We start from the raw sequence: 18,398 nt of genomic DNA, 5'->3' as shown, positions 1-18,398 counted from the left end.
TCCATTGGACTTCACAGTGTCACAAATTCTCAGGAATTTTGTGAGATGTTGGTTTGGATCTTCATTAGCACTCCCACCAAATGAATAATGATTCTCCACCAGTGATATTAGCTGTGGTTTGAGTTCAAAATTGTTGGCCTGAATGGGTGGTTTCTGAATGCTGCTACCACAATTCCCAGAGGTTGGGTTTATGTATGAACCAAGAACCCTCCTCTCGGGAATGGCATTGTTTCCATCAGCTCTCTCATGGTTGTGAACTTCTCTATCCATGTTGAGATCTAGAGCTTCCTCAAAATTGTCCTCAGATTCTCCTTCAGATTCTTCTTCTCCCAGTACTCTCTTCCCTCTTGCTTCCCTTCTAAGTCTATGAAGGGTCCTCTCTGGTTCGGTATATGGAGGAGTTGATGTCTCTCCTCTCCTACCTGTCATACAAGAACACAGCACAGGCAACAAACAAGTGAAATACTCTTGGTTAATGGAAGAGTATGGTTAGAGCAGTTGAGGAATTAATTCAAACAGTTAGTGAGTCAGTGAGTTAGTTGCTTGAATTTAAAGGCATAAAGAAAGAAAGCATGTAACAGAGTGCAGAAATTAAAATTCAACAAGTAACTTGAACTGAATTAACAAAACAAGAAAAATGCTCAATCTAGTTAACTTCCAATTTGAGAATTGTCAATCGAAAACCAATCCCCGGCAACGGCGCCATAAACTTGATAGCTACGATTTTAGGAAATTTGCACGATCGGCAAAAATTCCTTCCGGCAAGTGCACCGGTTATCGTCAAGTAAAAACTCACAATAGAGTGAGGTCGAATCCCACAAGGATTGGTTGAGTGAGCAATTTGGATTAGAAGTGTGTTCTAGTTGAGCGGAATCAAGATTTAGATGAGAATTGCGGAATGTAAAATTTGCGGGAAACGTAAATGGCAAGAAATTGAAATTGCGGAATCTTAAATTGCATGAATTAAAGAGCGAGAAGCTAAATTGCTGAAATTAAAAAGGGATCAGGGTGATTGCATGAATTTAATTGCAGAATGTAAATAGAAAGTGGTAGATCAGAAATGGGGAATTCATTGGGTTTCAGGAGATATTGAGATCTCCGAATCAAAACATTTTTATCCCTTCCTCAACCAATGCATTCATTGAATTTTGCTTGGCAATCTTATATGATTGGATCCCAATCCCTTGGCTCACCAATTCTCTCTAAAAACAACAAATTCCCAATCCCTTGGTTTAAATGTTCATAAGAAGAGATGATGCTCGATCACTGATTATACCACACAGTTTCATGAACCACAATTTGGTAGGATTACATGTCACAATATCCATCCAAACCCCAATCCAATTCACTGTGAGAAAGCTTCTCTAGCATGAATCCTCCATTCCTTTCCCAAGGTTCCGAAGGATTCCAATTATGGATAGTTTCTTTCCCAAGACAACTAACCAATGGAATTAGATCGAGAAGCTTTCTAACAAAAATTCAAGAGAAAAGAATGAAGAAGAAGATAAAAACTATGATTGATTCATTGAATTACAATAGAGCTCCCTAACCCAATGAAAGGGGTTTAGTGAGTCATAGCTCTGAATTCAATTACAAAAAGTATGAAAACTAGAAAAATGATCCAAAAAAGTCCCTACTAACTTAAATTCTATCCTATTTATACACTTTCTAAATTGAGCTTCTGTTGTGTTTCTTGGGCTTTGAGGCCTTTCCCTGATTTCCTTTTGCTTTGGGTTTATGATCCATAATCCTGATGAGGCTGCTGATCCAATTCTGTAACATTCATTGAGCCAACTTAGTGATAATCAAGTAATGACACATGACTCAACAAATTGAAATTCCAGACTCATCAATTCTTCAGGCCCAATCCCATAAACCATGATATTCAATTGGGTTTCATACCAGAGTACGTTTAAGTTAATGTTTGTGCTCAAATGCTAACTTAAACTGCAATATCTTTGGCCCAGAAACCTTTTCAAATAGTGGCGTTTAAGTTACAGTTTAAGCTTAAACTGGAACTTAAACGTTGGACACTCCTGGAGGTGGTATAATTCAAGCACGTTTAAGCTTCAGTTTAAGGTTAAACTGAAGCTTAAACGTGGAAATGAAGAAAGCAACCCTGGAGGAGAATTTGGTCGAACACGTTTAAGCTTCAGTTTAAGGTTAAACTGAAGCTTAAACGTGGAAATGAAGAAAGCAACCCTGGAGGAGAATTTGGGTCGAACACGTTTAAGCTCCAGTTTAAGGTTAAACTGGAGCTTAAACGTGGAAATGGCTCCCTGGTGCATTTCTCATTTCTGGCGTTTAACTTCCAGTTTAAGGTTAAACTGGAGGTTAAACGCCACTTTCAGCTTTTCCTCAGCTTTCATGATTTTGGCGTTTAAGCTCCAGTTTAAGCTTAAACTGGAGCTTAAACTGGAGCTTAAACTCCACATGTGATATTCAAGCTTCCTTTATTGATTTTGTTGCTTCCTTGCCTAACCTCTTCTTCCCTGAAATCATCCAAACAACTGCATCAAAGTCTTGCAAAATTTCATGAGAAATCTTCCATTCATAGCATTCAAGTAATATAACTAAAAACTCATGGAATTTGCATCAAAATCATACTGCTTGGATGGTTCATTGCTTTGTTGTTCATTTAACCATTCTTGGTTACTTTAAGCTCAAGAAAATGCATAAAACAACTAAAACTAACAGAAAAATGCTAGTGAAACTAGCCTAAGATGCCTTGGCATCATTTACAAAGATGAGTAAATGACATAAAAATCCACTTCCGGACCCACTTGGTGTGTGCTTGGGCTGAGCATTGAAGCTTTCATGTGTAGAGACTTTTCTTGGAGTTAAACGCCAGCTTTTGTGCCAGTTTGGGCGTTTAACTCCTATTCTTGTGCCAGTTCCGGCGTTTAACGCCGGGCAGTTTTGAGCTAATTTGGAACGCCGGTTTGGGCCATCAAATCTTGGGCAAAGTATGGACTATTATATATTGCTGGAAAGCCCAAGATGTCTACTTTTCAACACAATTGAGAGCGCACCAATTGAGCTTTTGAAGCTCCAGAAAATTCACTTTGAGGGCAGGGAGGTCAGAATCCAATAGCATCTCTGTAGTCCTTTTCAGCCTCTGAATCAGATTTTTGCTCAGGTCCCTCAATTTCAGCCAGAAAATACCTGAAATCACAGAAAAACACACAAACTCATAGTAAAGTCCAGAAAAGTAAATTTTAACTAAAAACTAATAAAAATATACTAAAAACTAACTAAAACATACTAAAAACATACTAAAAACAATGCCAAAAAGCGTATAAATTATCCGCTCATCACAACACCAAACTTAAATTGCTGCTTGTCCCCAAGCAACTGAAAATCAAATAAGATAAAAAGAAGAGAATATGCAATGAATTCCAAAAACATCTATGAAGATCAGTATTAATTAGATGAACGGGGCTTTTAACTTTTTGCCTCTGAACAGTTTTGGCATCTCACTTTATCCTTTGAAATTCAGAATGATTGGCTTCTATAGGAACTCAGAATCCAGATAGTGTTATTGATTCTCCTAGTTAAGTATGATGATTCTTGAACACAGCTACTTTATGAGTCTTGGCCGTGGCCCAAAGCACTCTGTCTTCCAGTATTACCACTGGATACATACATGCCACAGACACATAATTGGGTGAACCTTTTCAGATTATGACTCAGCTTTGCTAGAGTCCCCAATTAGAGGTGTCCGGGGTTCTTAAGCACACTCTTTTTGCCTTGGATCATAACTTCATTTTTTCTTTTTCTTTTTTTTCCCTTTTTTTTCGTTTTTTTTTTTTTTTTGTATTCACTGCTTTTTCTTGCTTCAAGAATCATTTTTATGATTTTTCATATCCTCAGTAACATGTCTCCTTTTTCATCATTCTTTCAAGAGCCAACATTCATGAACAACAAATTCAAAAGACATATGCACTGTTCAAGCATACATTCAAAAACCAAAATATTGCCACCACATCAAAATAATTAATCTGTTATAAAATTTAAAATTCATGCAATTCTTCTCTTTTTCAATTAAGAACATTTTTCATTCAAGAAAGGTGATGGATTCATAGGACATTCATAACTTTAAGGCATAGACACTAAAACACTAATGATCATAAGACACAAACATAGATAAACATAAGCATGATTTTTTTAAAAACAGGAAAATAAAGAACAAGGAAATTAAAGAACGGGTCCACCTTAGTGACGGCGGCTTGTTCTTCCTCTTGAAGATCTTATGGAGTGCTTGAGCTCCTCAATGTCTCTTCCTTGCCTTTGTTGCTCCTCTCTCATGATTCTTTGATCTTCTCTGATTTCATGGAGGAGGATGGAATGTTCTTGGTGCTCCACCCTTAGTTGTCCCATGTTGGAACTCAATTCTCCTAGGGAGGTGTTGATTTGCTCCCAATAGTTTTGTGGAGGAAAGTGCATCCCTTGAGGTATCTCAGGGATTTCATGATGAGTGGGATCTCTTGTTTGCTCCATCCTTTTCTTAGTGATGGACTTGTCCTCATCAATGGGGATGTCTCCCTCTATGTCAATTCCAACTGAATAACAGAGGTGACAAATGAGATGAGGAAAGGCTAACCTTGCCAAGGTAGAGGACTTGTCCACCACCTTATAAAGTTCTTGGGCTATAACCTCATGAACTTCTACTTCCTCTCTAATCATGATGCTATGTATCATGATGACCCGGTCTATAGTAACTTCAGACCGGTTGCTAGTGGGAATGATTGAGCGTTGGATAAACTCCAACCATCCCCTAGCCACGGTCTTGAGGTCATGCCTTCTCAGTTGAACCGGCTTCCTCCTTGAATCTCTCTTCTATTGAGCGCTGGTGGACGAAATTGTGATCCTCAAAGTTGGTCTCTTTGTATTTTTATGAAATTTAAATATTGGCTCTATCAAAAATACCCCAAAGAGATCATGGTATGATGAATTGGGATCTTAATAATCCCTGGTAATCTCCCTAGTGGGAATGATGGAGCGTTGAATGAACTCCAACCATCCTCTAGCCACAGGCTTGAGGTCCAGTCTTCTTAGTTGAACTGGCTTGCCTTTGGAGTCTCTTTTCCATTGAGCTCCTTCCACACATATGTCCATAAGGACTTGGTCTAACCTTTGATTAAAGTTGACCCTTCTAGTGTAGGGGCGTTCATCTCCTTGCATCATGGGCAAGTGGAATGCCAACCTCACATTTTTCGGACTAAAATCTAAGTATTTCCCCTGAACCATTGTGAGATAATTCTTTGGGCTCGGGTTCATACTTTGATTATGGTTCCTAGTGATCCATGCATTGGCATAGAACTCTTGAACCATTAAAATGCCGACTTGTTGCATGGGGTTGGTTAGGACTTCCCAACCTCTCCTTCGGATCTCATGTCGGATCTCCGGATACTCATTTTTCTTGAGCTTGAAAGGGACCTCAGGGATCACCTTCTTCTTTGCCACAACATCATAGAAGTGGTCTTGATGGCTTTTGGAGATGAATCTTTCCATCTCCCATGACTCGGAGGTGGAAGATTTTGTCTTCCCTTTTCCTTTTCTAGAGGATTCTCCGGCCTTAGCTGCCATTGATGGTAATGGAAAAACAAAAAGCTTATGCTTTTACCACACCAAACTTAAAATATTGCTCACCCTCGAGCAAGAGAAGAAAGAAAAGAAGAAGAAGAAGAAGAAAATATGGAGGAGAAGGGTGAATGTGTATTCGGCCAAGGTATAGAAGAGGGGGTTGTGTTGTGTGAAAATGAAGTGGAATGGAGGGGTTTATATAGGAAAAGGGGAGAGGATAGGTTCGGCCATTTTAGGGTGGGTTTGGGTGGAAAAGTGTTTTTGAATTTTGAAGGTAGGTGGGGTTTATGGGGAAGAGTGGATGGATGTGAGTGGTGAAGAGGTGATGGGGAAGAGAGATTGAGGTGATTGGTGAAGGGTTTTGAGAAAGAGTGTTTATTGGGAGGAAAGATTCAGAGATTGAAGTTGTTGGGAAGTGTGACATGGGAAAGAGTGTTATAGGATTAGGAGGTAAGGTGGGAATATGTTAGGTGGAGATCTTGTGGGGTCCACAGATCCTGAGGTGATCCTGTGGGATCACAGATCCTGAGGTGATCCTGTGGGGTCCACAGATCCTGAGGTGTCAAGGAATTACATCCCTGCACCAAATAGGCATGTAAAATGCCCTTGCATACCATTCTGGCGTTTAAACGCCGAGGTGATGCACGTTCTGGGCGTTCAACGCCCATGTGAAGCATGTTCTGGGCGTTCAACGCCCATGTGTAGCATGTTTCTGGCGTTGAACGCCAGTTCCATGCTTGTTACTGGCGTTCAGCGCCAGCTTTTCTCAAGGCACATTCCTGGCGTTCAAACGCCAGAATGTTGCTTGTTTCTGGCGTTCAGGGCCAGATTCATGCTCTGTTCTGACGTTGAACGCCAGCCAGATGCTCTTTACTGGCGTTGAACGCCAGTCTGTCCTTCCTCCAGGGTGTGATTTTTCTTCTGCTGTTTTTGATTCTGTTTTTAATTTTTATATTTTTTTTGTGACTCCACATGATCATGTACCTAATAAAACACAAAATAACAATAAAATAAAAATTAGATAAATAAAAATTGGGTTGCCTCCCAACAAGCGCTTCTTTAATGTCAATAGCTTGACAGTGGGCTCTCATGGAGCCACAAGGTGATCAGGTCAATGTTGTATAGTCCCAACACTAAACTTAGAGTTTGGATATGGGGTCTTAACACCAAACTTAGTGTTTGGTTGTGGCCTCCCAACACCAAACTTAGAGTTTGACTGTGGGGGCTCTTCTTGACTCTGAACTGAGAGAAGCTCTTTGTGCTCACTCTCTTTTGTCACAGAGGGATGGCCATGTGCCTTAAACACAAGGTAGTCCCCATTCAATTGAAGGACTAATTCACCTCTGTTGACATCTATCACAGCTCCTACTGTGGCTTGGAAAAGTCTTCCAAGGATGATACACTCATCCTCTTCCTTCCCAGTGTCTAAGATTATGAAATCAACAGGGATGTAAAGGCCTTCAACCTTTACTAACACGTCCTCTACTATTCCATAAGCTTGTCTCAATGACTTGTCTGCCAATTGTAATGAGAACAAGGCAGGTTGTACCTCAATGATCCCCAGCTTCTCCATTACAGAGAATGGCATAAGATTTATCCCTGACCCCATATCACATAGAGCTTTTTCAAAGGTCATGGTGGCTATGGTGCAAGGTATTAAGAACTTGCCAGGATCTTGTCTCTTTTGAGGTAAAAATTTCTGAATCCAGGTGTCTAGTTCACCAATGAGCAAGGGAGGTTCACTTTCCCAAGTCTCATTACCAAACAACTTGGCATTCAGCTTCATGATAGCTCCTAAATATTGAGCAACTTGCTCTCCAGTCACATCTTCATCCACTTCAGAGGAAGAATAGTCTTCAGAGCTCATGAATGGCAGAAGGAGATTTAATGGAATCTCTATGGTCTCTATATGAGCCTCAGATTCCTTTGGATCCTTAATAGGAAACTCCCTCTAGCTTGAGAGACGTCCCAAGAGGTCTTCCTCACTAGGATTTTCGTCCTTCTCCTCCCTTGTGCATTCGGCCATATTGATCACATCAATGGCCTTGCACTCTCCTTTTGGATTCTCTTCTATATTGCTTGGGATAATACTGGGAGGAGTTTCAATGACTTTCTTACTCAGCTGGCCCACTTGTGCCTCCAGATTTCTGATGGAGGATCTTGTTTCACTCATGAAACTGAAAGTGGCTTTTGACAGATCAGAGACTAGATTGGCTAAATTAGAAGTGCTTTGTTCAGAATTCTTTGTCTGTTGCTGAGAAGATGATGGAAAAGGCTTGCTATTGCTCAGCCTATTGCGTCCACCATTGTTAAAGCCTTGTTGAGGCTTTTGTTGATCCTTCCATGAGAAATTTGGATGATTTCTCCATGATGAATTATAGGTGTTTCCATAAGGTTCACCCATGTAATTTACCTCTGCTATTGCAAGGTTTTCAGGTGTTTTCTTTAGGTAGATGGATCCACCTGCAGAATGGTCCAATGACATTTTCGAAAACTCAGATAGACCATAATAGAATATATCTAATATGGTCCATTCTGAAAACATGTCAGATGGACACCTTTTGGTCAACTGCTTGTATCTTTCCCAAGCTTCATAGAGGGATTCACCATCTTTTTGTTTAAAGGTCTGAACATCCACTCTAAGCTTGCTCAGCTTTTGAGGAGGAAAGAATTTATCCAAGAAAGCCGTGACCAGCTTATCTCAGGAGTCCAGGCTATCTTTAGGTTGTGAGTCCAACCATATTCTAGCTCTGTCTCTTACAGCAAAAGGGAAAAGCATGAGCCTATAGACTTCAGGATCTACTCCATTCGTCTTAACAGTCTCACAAATCTGCAAGAACTCAGTTAAAAACTGGTAAGGATCTTCAGATGGAAATCCATAAAACTTGCAGTTCTGTTGCATTAAAGCAACTAGTTGAGGCTTAAGCTCAAAATTGTTGGTTCCAATGGCAGGAATGGAGATGCTTCTTCCATCAAATTTGGACGTTGGTTTTGTGAAGTCACCAAGCACTCTCCTTGCATTATTGTTGTTGGGTTCGGTTGCCATCTCCTTCTCTTGTTCTAATATTTCTGAAAGGTTACCTTTAGATTGTTGTAGTTTAGCTTCTCTTAGTTTCCTCTTCAGAGTCCTTTCAGGTTCAAGATCAGCTTCAACAAGAGTGCTCTTGTCCTTGTTCCTGCTCATATGAAAGAGAAGAAAACAAGAAAAGAAGAGGAATCCTCTATGTCACAGTATAGAGATTCCTTTATATTAGTAGAAGAAGAAAAGGGGGGAAAGAGTGAAGAAGAATGAATAGTCTGTATAAAGAGTAAGGATAGGGGAAGTGATAAGAGATGAAGAGAAGTGTTAGTAAATAAATAAAATAAATAGAAAGAGATGAGGGGGAGAGAAATTCGAAAATAATTTTTTAAAAAATGTGTTAGTAATTTCGAAAATTAAAGATAAGATAAGATTAAAATTAAAATTTAAAATAAAAAGAATTTTTGAAAAAGAGATGAGATATTTTTGAAAATTAAAGAGGAAAAAGTAGTTAGGTGGTTTTGAAAAAGATAAGAAACAAACCAAAAGTCAAATAGTTAGTTGAAAAAGATTTTAAAATCAAATTTAAAAAAGATAAGAAGATAAGTTAGATAAGATATTTTTGAAATCAAATTTTGAAAAAGATAAAATTTTGAAAAAGATATGATAAAAAGATAAGATAAGAAGATAAGATAAGATATGTTTCAAAAAGATTTAATTTTTAAAATTACTTAACTAACAAGAAACTAAAAGATATGTGTTTAGAACTTAAAGATTGAATCTTTCTTAACAAGAAAGTAACAAACTTCAAATTTTTGAATCAATCACATTAATTGTTAGTGTAATTTCGAAAATATGATATAAAGATAAGAAAAAGATTTTGAAAAAATTTTGAAAAAATAAGATTTTTAAAATTGAAAATTTGACTTGACTCATAAGAAACAACCAATTTTAAAAGTTTTTGACTTTGTCAACTCAAATTTTCGAAATTTTGAGAAAATTAAGGAAAAGATATTTTTTATTTTTGAATTTTTAATGATGAGAGAGAAAAACACAAATATGACCCAAAACATGAAAATTTTGGATCAAAACACTTAATGCATGCAAGTACACTATGAATGTCAAGATGAACACCAAGAACACTTTGAAGATCATGATGAACATCAAGAACATATTTTTGAAAAATTTTTTATGCAAAGAAAACATGCAAGACACCAAACTTTGAAATCTTTAATGCATGCACTCTAACAAACGAAAAATGCATATGAAAAACAACAAACAACACAAAACAAGAAATCATCAAGATCAAACAAGAAGACTTGTCAAGAACAACTTGAAGATCATGAAGAACACTATGAATGCATGGAATTTTTGAAAAATACAAGAAAAAATTTTTAAAGCATGCAATTGACATCAAACTTAAAAATTGACTCAAAACTCAAACAAGAAACATAAAATATTTTTTTATTTTTGTGATTTTTTTGATTTTTTTATTTTTATTAATTTTTTTCGAAAATAAAGTTTGGAAAAACGAAAAAGAAAAATTTTGAAAAAGTTTTTGAAAAGAAAATTACCTAATCTGAGCAACAAGATGAACCGTCAGTTGTCCATACTCGAACAATCCCCGGCAACGGCGCCAAAAACTTGGTGGACGAAATTGTGATCCTCAAAGTTGGTCTCTTTGTATTTGTATGAAATTTAAATATTGGATCTATCAAAAATACCCCAAAGAGATCATGGTATGATGAATTGGGATCTTAATAATCCCTGGTAATGGTACGTGTGATCACAACTCCGTTCAACTTAACCAGCAAGTGTACTGGGTCATCCAAGTAATACCTTACGTGAGTAAGGGTCGATCCCACAGAGATTGTTGGTATGAAGCAAGCTATGGTCACCTTGTAAATCTCAGTTAGGCAGATTAAATGGTTTATGATAAGTTCGAAAATAAATAATAAACAGAAAATAAAATAGTAAATAGTTACTCATATAATTCCATGGTGGGAATTTCAGATAGGCATATGGAGATGCTGTGCTCCTCTCGAATCTCTACTTTCTTATTACATTCATCCAATCCTTCTTACTCCTTTCCATGGCAAGCTGTATGTAGGGCATCACCGTTGTCAATGGCTACATCCCATCCTCTCAGTGAAAATGGTCTTATGCTCTGTCACAGCACGGCTAATCATCTGTCGGTTCTCAATCAGGTTGGAGTAGAATCCCTTGATTCTTTTGCGTCTGTCACTAACGCCCAGCCTTCAGGAGTTTGAAGCTCGTCACAGTCATTCAATACCAGAATCCTACTCGGAATACCACAGACAAGGTTAGACTTTCCGGATTCCCGGAATCCTACTCGGAATACCACAGACAAGGCTAGACTTTTCGGATCCCCATGAACGCCGCCATCTATCTAGCTTATACCACGAAGATTCTGTTGGAGAATCTAAGAGATATGCGCCCGGCCTAGAGTAGAACGGAAGTGGTTGTCAGTCATGCACGTTCATAGGTGAGAATGATGATGAGTGTCACAGATCATCACATTCATCAAGTTGAAGTGCAACGTATATCTTGGAATAAGAATAAAATAGAATTGAATAGAAAATAATAGTAATTGTATTGAAACTTGAGGTACAGCAGAGCTCCACACCCTTAATCTATGGTGTGTAGAAACTCCACCGTTGAAAATACATAAGTGAAAGGTTCAGGCATGGCCAAATGGCCAGCCCCCATGAAGGTGATCAAAAGACCGAATGGTCAAAAGATGTCTAATACAATAGTTAAATGTCCTATATATACTAGACTAGCTACTAGGGTTTACAGAAGTAAGTAATTGATGCATAAATCCACTTCCGGGGCCCACTTGGTGTATGTTTGGGCTGAGCTTGTCCACGAGCTGAGGCTTTTATTGGAGTTGAACGCCGAGTTATAGCGTGTTTCTGGCGTTCAACTCCGGGTCGTGACGTGTTTCTGGCGTTTAACTCCAGATAGCAGCATGTACTTGGCATTGAGCGCCACTTTACGTCGTCAATTCCCGAATAAAGTATGGACTATTATATATTGCTGGAAAGCTCTGGATGTCTACTTTCCAACGCCGTTAAGAGCGCGCCATTTGGAGTTTAGTAGCGCCAGTGAATCTATTTCGAGTGCAGGGAGGTCAGATTCTAACAGCATCAGCAGTCCTTTTGTCAGCCTTTTTCAGAGTTTTGCTCAAGTCCCTCAATTTCAACCAGAAATTACCTGAAATCATAGAAAAACACATAAACTCATAGTAAAGTCCAGAAATGTGAATTTAACATAAAAACTAATGAAAACATCCCTAAAAGTAGCTTGAACTTACTAAAAACTACCTAAAAATAATGCCAAAAAGCGTATAAATTATCCGATCATCAAGCGCCCTCTTCACAAATGTCTATGAGGACTTGGTCCAACCTTTGATCAAAGTTGACCCTTCTAGTGTAGGGGTGTTCATCTCCTTGCATCATGGGCAAGTTAAATGCCAACCTTACATTTTCCGGACTAAAATCTAAGTATTTCCCCCGAACCATTGTAAGCCAATTCTTTGGGTTCGGGTTCACACTTTGATCATGGTTCTTGGTGATCCATGCATTGGCATAGAACTCTTGAATCATTACGACTCCGACTTGTTGAATGGGGTTGGTAAGAACTTTCCAACCTCTTCTTCAGATCTCATGTCCGATCTCCGGATATTCACTCTTTTTGAGTTTGAAAGGGACCTCGGGGATCACCTTCTTCATGGCCACAACTTCATAGAAGTGGTCTTGATGCACCCTTGAGATGAATCTCTCCATCTCCCATGACTCAGAGGTGGAAGCTTTTGCCTTCCCTTTCCTCTTTCTAGAGGTTTCTCTGGCCTTGGATGCCATAAATGGTTATGGAAAAACAAAAAGCAATGCTTTTACCACACCAAACTTTAGGTTTGCTCGTCCTCGAGCAAAAGAAGGAAGAAGAGAGTAGAAAAAGAAGAAATAGAGGAGATGGAGATGGCTTTGTGGTTCGGCCAAAGGGGGAGAAGTAGTGTTTAGGTTGTGTGAAAATGAAGGAGTGAAGATGGGTTTATATAGGGGTGGAGAGAGGGGTATGGTTCGGTTATGAATGGGTGGGTTTGGGAGGGAAAGTGGTTTGAATTTGAATGGTGAGGTAGGTGAGGTTTTATGAAGGATGGATGTGAGTGGTGAAGAGAATAGTGGGATTTGATAGGTGAGGGGTTTTTGGGGAAGAGTGGTTGAGGTGATTGGTGAATGGGTGAAGAAGAAGAGAAAGGGTGGTGGGGTAGGTGGGGATCCTATGGGGTCCACAGATCCTGAGGTGTCAAGGAAAATTCATCCCTGCACCAAGTGGCGAGCAAAAATGCTCTTTATGCCAATTTTGGCGTTAAACGCCGGGCTGGTGCCCATTTCTGGCATTTAACGCCAGCTTCTTGCCCTTTCCTGGCGTTTAACGCCAGTCTGGTGCCCCTTTCTGGCGTTAAACGCCCAGAATGGTGCCAGACTGGGCGTTAAACGCCCATTTGCTGCCCTTACTGGCGTTTAAATGCCAGCAAGATCTTCCTCCAGGGTGTGCTGTTTTTCTTTCTGTTTTTCATTCTGTTTTTGCTTTTTCAATTGATTTTGTGACTTCTCATGATCATCAACCTACAAAAAACATAAAATAACAAAGGAAAATAGATAAATATAACATTGGATTGCCTCCCAACAAGCGCTTCTTTAATGTCAGTAGCTTGATAGTGGGCTCTCATGGAGCCTTATAGATATTCAGAGCAATGTTGGAACCTCCCAACACCAAACTTAGAGTTTTAATGTGGGGGTTCAACACCAAACTTAGAAGTTGGTTGTGGCCCCCCAACACCAAACTTAGAGTTTGACTGTGGGGTCTCTGTTTGACTCTGTTTTGAGAGAAGCTCTTCATGCTTCCTCTCCATGGTAACAGAGGGATATCCTTGAGCCTTAAACACAAAGGATTCTTCATTCACTTGAATGATCAATTCTCCTCTGTCAACATCAATCACAGCCTTTGCTGTGGCAAGGAAGGGTCTGCCAAGGATGATGAATTCATCCATGCACTTCCCAGTCTCTAGGACTATGAAATCAGCAGGGATGTAATGGTCTTCAACCTTCACCAGAACATCCTCTACAAGTCCATAAGCTTGTTTTCTTGAGTTGTCTGCTATCTCTATTGAGATTCTTGCAGCTTGCACCTCAAATATCCCTAGCTTCTCCATTACAGAGAGAGGCATTAGGTTTATACTTGACCTTAAGTCACACAGAGCCTTCTTAAAGGTCATGGTGCCTATGGTACAAGGTATTGAGAACTTCCTAGGGTCCTGTCTCTTTTGAGGTAATTTCTGCCTAGACAAGTCATCCAGTTCTTTGGTGAGCAAAGGGGGTTCATCCTCCCAAGTCTCATTACCAAATAACTTGTCATTTAGCTTCATGATTGCTCCAAGGTATTTAGCAACTTGCTCTTCAGTGACATCTTCATCCTCTTCAGAGGAAGAATACTCATCAGAGCTCATGAATGGCAAAAGTAAATCCAATGGAATCTCTATGGTCTCAGTGTGAGCCTCAGATTCCCATGGTTCCTCATTAGGGAACTCATTGGAGGCCAGTGGACGTCCATTGAGGTCTTCCTCAGTGGCGTTCACTGCCTCTTCCTCCTCTCCAATTTCGGACATGTTGATGGCCTTGCATTCTCCTTTTGGATTCTCTTCTATATTGCTTGGAAGAGTACTAGGAGGGAGTTCAGTAATTTTCTTGCTCAGCTGTCCCACTTGTGCCTCCAAGTTTCTAATGGAGGACCTTGTTTCAGTCATGAAACTTTGAATGGTTTTGATTAGATCAGAGACCATGGTTGCTAAGTCAGAGTGGCTCTGCTTAGAATTCTCTGTCTGTTGCTGAGAAGATGATGGAAAAGGCTTGCCATTGCTAAACCTGTTTCTTCCACCATTATTGTTGTTGAAACCTTATTGAGGTCTCTGTTGATCCTTCCATGAGAGATTTGGATGATTTCTCCATGAAGAATTATAGGTGTTTCCATAGGGTTCTCCCATGTAATTCACCTCTTCTATTGAAGGGTTCTCAAGATCATAAGCTTCTTCTTCAGATGAAGCGTCCTTAGTACTGCCTGGTGCAACTTGCATTCCAGACAGACTTTGAGAAATCATATTGACTTGCTGAGTCAATATTTTATTCTGAGCCAATATGCCATTTAGAGTATCAATCTCAAGAACTCCTTTCTTCTGATTTGTCCCATTGTTCACAGGATTCCTTTCAGAAGTGTACATGAATTGGTTATTTGCAACCATTTCAATGAGTTCTTGAGCTTCTGCAGGCGTCTTCTTCAGATGAAGAGATCCTCCAGCAGAGCTGTCCAGTGACATTTTGGACAGTTCAGACAGACCATCATAGAAGATACCTATGATGCTCCATTCAGAAAGCATATCAGAGGGACACTTTCTGATCAATTGTTTGTATCTTTCCCAAGCTTCATAGAGGGATTCACCTTCCTTCTGTCTGAAGTTTTAGACTTCCACTCTAAGCTTACTCAATTTTTGAGGTGGAAAGAACTTTGCCAAGAAGGCATTGACTAGCTTTTCCCAAGAGTTCATGCTTTCTTTAGGCTGTGAGTCCAACCATATTCTAGCTCTGTCTCTTACAGCAAAAGGGAATAGCATAAGTCTATAGACCTCAGGGTCAACCCCATTAGTCTTGAGAGTGTCACAGATTTGCAAGAACTGAGCTAAAAACTGATGAGGATCTTCCAATGGAAGTCCATGGAACTTGCAATTCTGTTGCATTAGAGAAACTAATTGAGGCTTAAGCTCAAAGTTGTTTGCTCCAATGGCAGGGATAGAGATGCTTCTCCCGTAGAAGTCGGGAGTAGGTGCAGTAAAGTCACCCAGCACCTTCCTTGCATTGTTGGCATTGTTGTTATTTTCGGCTGCCATGGGTTCTTCTTCTTTGAAGATTTTTGTTAGGTCCTCTACAGAGAGTTGTGCCTTAGCTTCTCTTAGCTTTCGCTTCAAGGTCCTTTCAGGTTTAGGGTCAGCCTCAACAAGAATGCTTTTATCTTTGCTCCTGCTCATATGAAAGAGAAGAGAACAAGGAGTTATGGAATCCTCTATGTCATAGTATAGAGATTCCTTGAGGTGTCAGAGGAAAAGGAAAATAGAAGGAGGGGGTAGAAGAATTCGAACTTATCAAAATAGATGGAGTTCGAATTGTTCATTGAGGAGGAGTGTTAGTCCATAAATAGAAGGATGTGAGAAGAGGGGAAGAAATTTTCGAAAATTAAGTAAAGATTCTAAAAACATTTTGAAAAAATACTAATTGATTTTCGAAAACTTAAGAGTGGAAAAAGAAATTAAGTGATTTTTGAAAAAGATTTTGAGATTAGAAATCAAAAAGATATGATTGAAAACTATTTTGAAAAGATTTGATTTTGAAAACTAATGACTTGGCTAACAAGAAAGATATGATTCAGACATTAAACCTTTCTCAACAGAAAAGGCAACATATTCTGAGATGTTGAATCAAATCATTAATTGATAGCAAGTATTTTTGAAAATGGAAAGAAATTGATTTTGAAAACATATGATTGAAAAGATATGATTTGAAAAAGATTTGATTTTGAAAAATTTTGGAAACTTGAAAAAAATTTGCATTAAAAACAAAATCTTCCCTCTTGTGCCATCCTGGCGTTAAACGCCCAGAATGGTATCCATTCTGGCGTTTAACGCCCAAAACACTACCCTTTTGGGCGTTAAACGCCCAACCAGGCACCCTGGCTGGCGTTTAAACGCCAGTTTTCCTTCTTCACTGGGCGTTTTGAACGCCCAGCCTTTTCTGTATAATTCCTCTGCTGTATGTTCTGAATCTTCAATTCTTTGTATTATTGACTTGAAAAGACACATATTAAAAAATTTTTTTGGATTTTTAATGATGAGGAATAATCAAAATGCAACTAAAATCAAATAACAATGCATGCAAGACACCAAGCTTAGCAGTTTGTATACTACTGACACTAACAAAATGAGAATGCATATGACAAACACAGAAATACTCAAGACAAGAGAATTTAAAGATCAGAGCAAGGAAATCATCAAGAACATCTTGAAGATCACTTAAGACACATGAATGAATGCAAGAAGAATTAGAAACATGCAATTGACACCAAACTAAAAATGAGACACTAGACTCAAACAAGAAATATTTTTGGATTTTATGATTTTGTAATTTTTTTGGATTTTTTCGAAAATTAAGTGAAAAAAAAAGATATCAAAATTCTTAATGGAAATTCCAGGAATCATGCAATGTTAGTCTAAAGCTTCAGTCTAAAGAAATTAGACATGGCTAGCCAAGCTTCAGCAGGACATTACATTCAAGAGCTAAATTGATAAGAATCAATCAGCTTTGGTGATGATAGGAACATCACCTTGAAACACTAGAATTCATTCTTAAGAACTCTGAAGAAAAATACCTAATCTAAGCAACAAGATGAACCGTCAGTTGTCCAAACTCAAACAATCCCCGGCAACGGTGCCAAAAACTTGGTGCACGAAATTGTGATCATTAATGGCGCCATCAACATGGTACGCTCAATTGCGATCTCAACTCTTTATCACAACTTCGCACAACTAACCAGCAAGTGCACTGGGTCGTCCAAGTAATAAACCTTACGCGAGTAAGGGTCGATCCCACAGAGATTGTTGGTATGAAGCAAGCTATGGTCATCTTGTAAATCTCAGTCAGGCAGACTCAAATAGTTGTGGATGATATATGAATATAATATAAAATAAAGATAGAGATACTTATGCAATTCATTGGTGAGAATTTCAGATAAGCGTATGGAGATGCTTTGTCCCTTCCGTCTTTCTGCTTTCCTATTGTCTTCATCTAATCCTTCTTACTCCTTTCCATGGCAAGCTGTATATTGGGCATCACCGTTGTCAGTGGCTACAGTCCCGTCCTCTCAGTGAAAATGTTCAACGCACTCTGTCACAACACGGCTAATCATCTGTCGGTTCTCAATCAGGTTGGAATAGAATCCATTGATTCTTTTGCGTCTGTCACTAACGCCCAGCCTTCAAGAGTTTGAAGCTCGTCACAGTCATTCAATCATTGAATCCTACTCAAAATACCACAGACAAGGTTTAGACCTTCCGGATTCTCTTGAATGCCGCCATCAATTCTAGCTTATACCACAAAAATTTCGATTAAGGGATCCAAGAGATATTCACTCAATCTAAGGTAGAACGGAGGTGGTTGTCAGGCACACGTTCATAGGTGAGAATGATGATGAGTGTCACAGATCATCACATTCATCAAGTTAAGGAACAAGTGATATCTTAGAACAAGAATAAGCCGAATTGAATAGAAGAACAATAGTAATTGCATTAATACTCGAGGTACAGTAGAGCTCCACACCTTAATCTATGGTGTGTAGAAACTCCACCGTTGAAAATACATAAGAATAAGGTCTAGGCATGGCCGAATGGCCAGCCTCCCAATGATTTAAGATAGCATAAGACTACTCAAAGATAGCTACCCAGATGAGAATACAATAGCAAAAGGTCCTATTTGTAGTGAACTAGTAGCCTAAGGTTTACAAAGATGAGTAAATGACATAAAAATCTACATCCGGGCCCACTTGGTGTGTGCTTGGGCTGAGCATTGAAGCTTTCATGTGTAGAGACTTTTCTTGGAGTTAAACGCCAGCTTTTGTGCCAGTTTGGGTGTTTAACTCCCATTCTTGTGCCAGTTCCGGCGTTTAACGC

General features: G+C 39.1%; 2 non-coding genes across 2 annotated transcripts; both read left to right on the top strand.

Moving 5' to 3' along the window:
* The first annotated feature begins 8,129 nt into the window (after positions 1-8,129).
* Positions 8,130-8,233, top strand: LOC130937491 (small nucleolar RNA R71). The gene has a single exon (XR_009068710.1). It is a non-coding gene; the product is annotated as a small nucleolar RNA R71 (small nucleolar RNA).
* A 6,823-nt stretch (positions 8,234-15,056) lies between these two features.
* Positions 15,057-15,164, top strand: LOC130937059 (small nucleolar RNA R71). Its single transcript, XR_009068295.1, has one exon. It is a non-coding gene; the product is annotated as a small nucleolar RNA R71 (small nucleolar RNA).
* The last annotated feature ends 3,234 nt before the right edge of the window (positions 15,165-18,398 follow it).

The sequence above is a fragment of the Arachis stenosperma genome, chromosome 6 (assembly GCF_014773155.1).
Source record: "Arachis stenosperma cultivar V10309 chromosome 6, arast.V10309.gnm1.PFL2, whole genome shotgun sequence".
Classification (NCBI taxonomy): Eukaryota; Viridiplantae; Streptophyta; class Magnoliopsida; order Fabales; family Fabaceae; genus Arachis; species Arachis stenosperma.
This window is presented reverse-complemented; position numbering and strand designations above follow the sequence as displayed.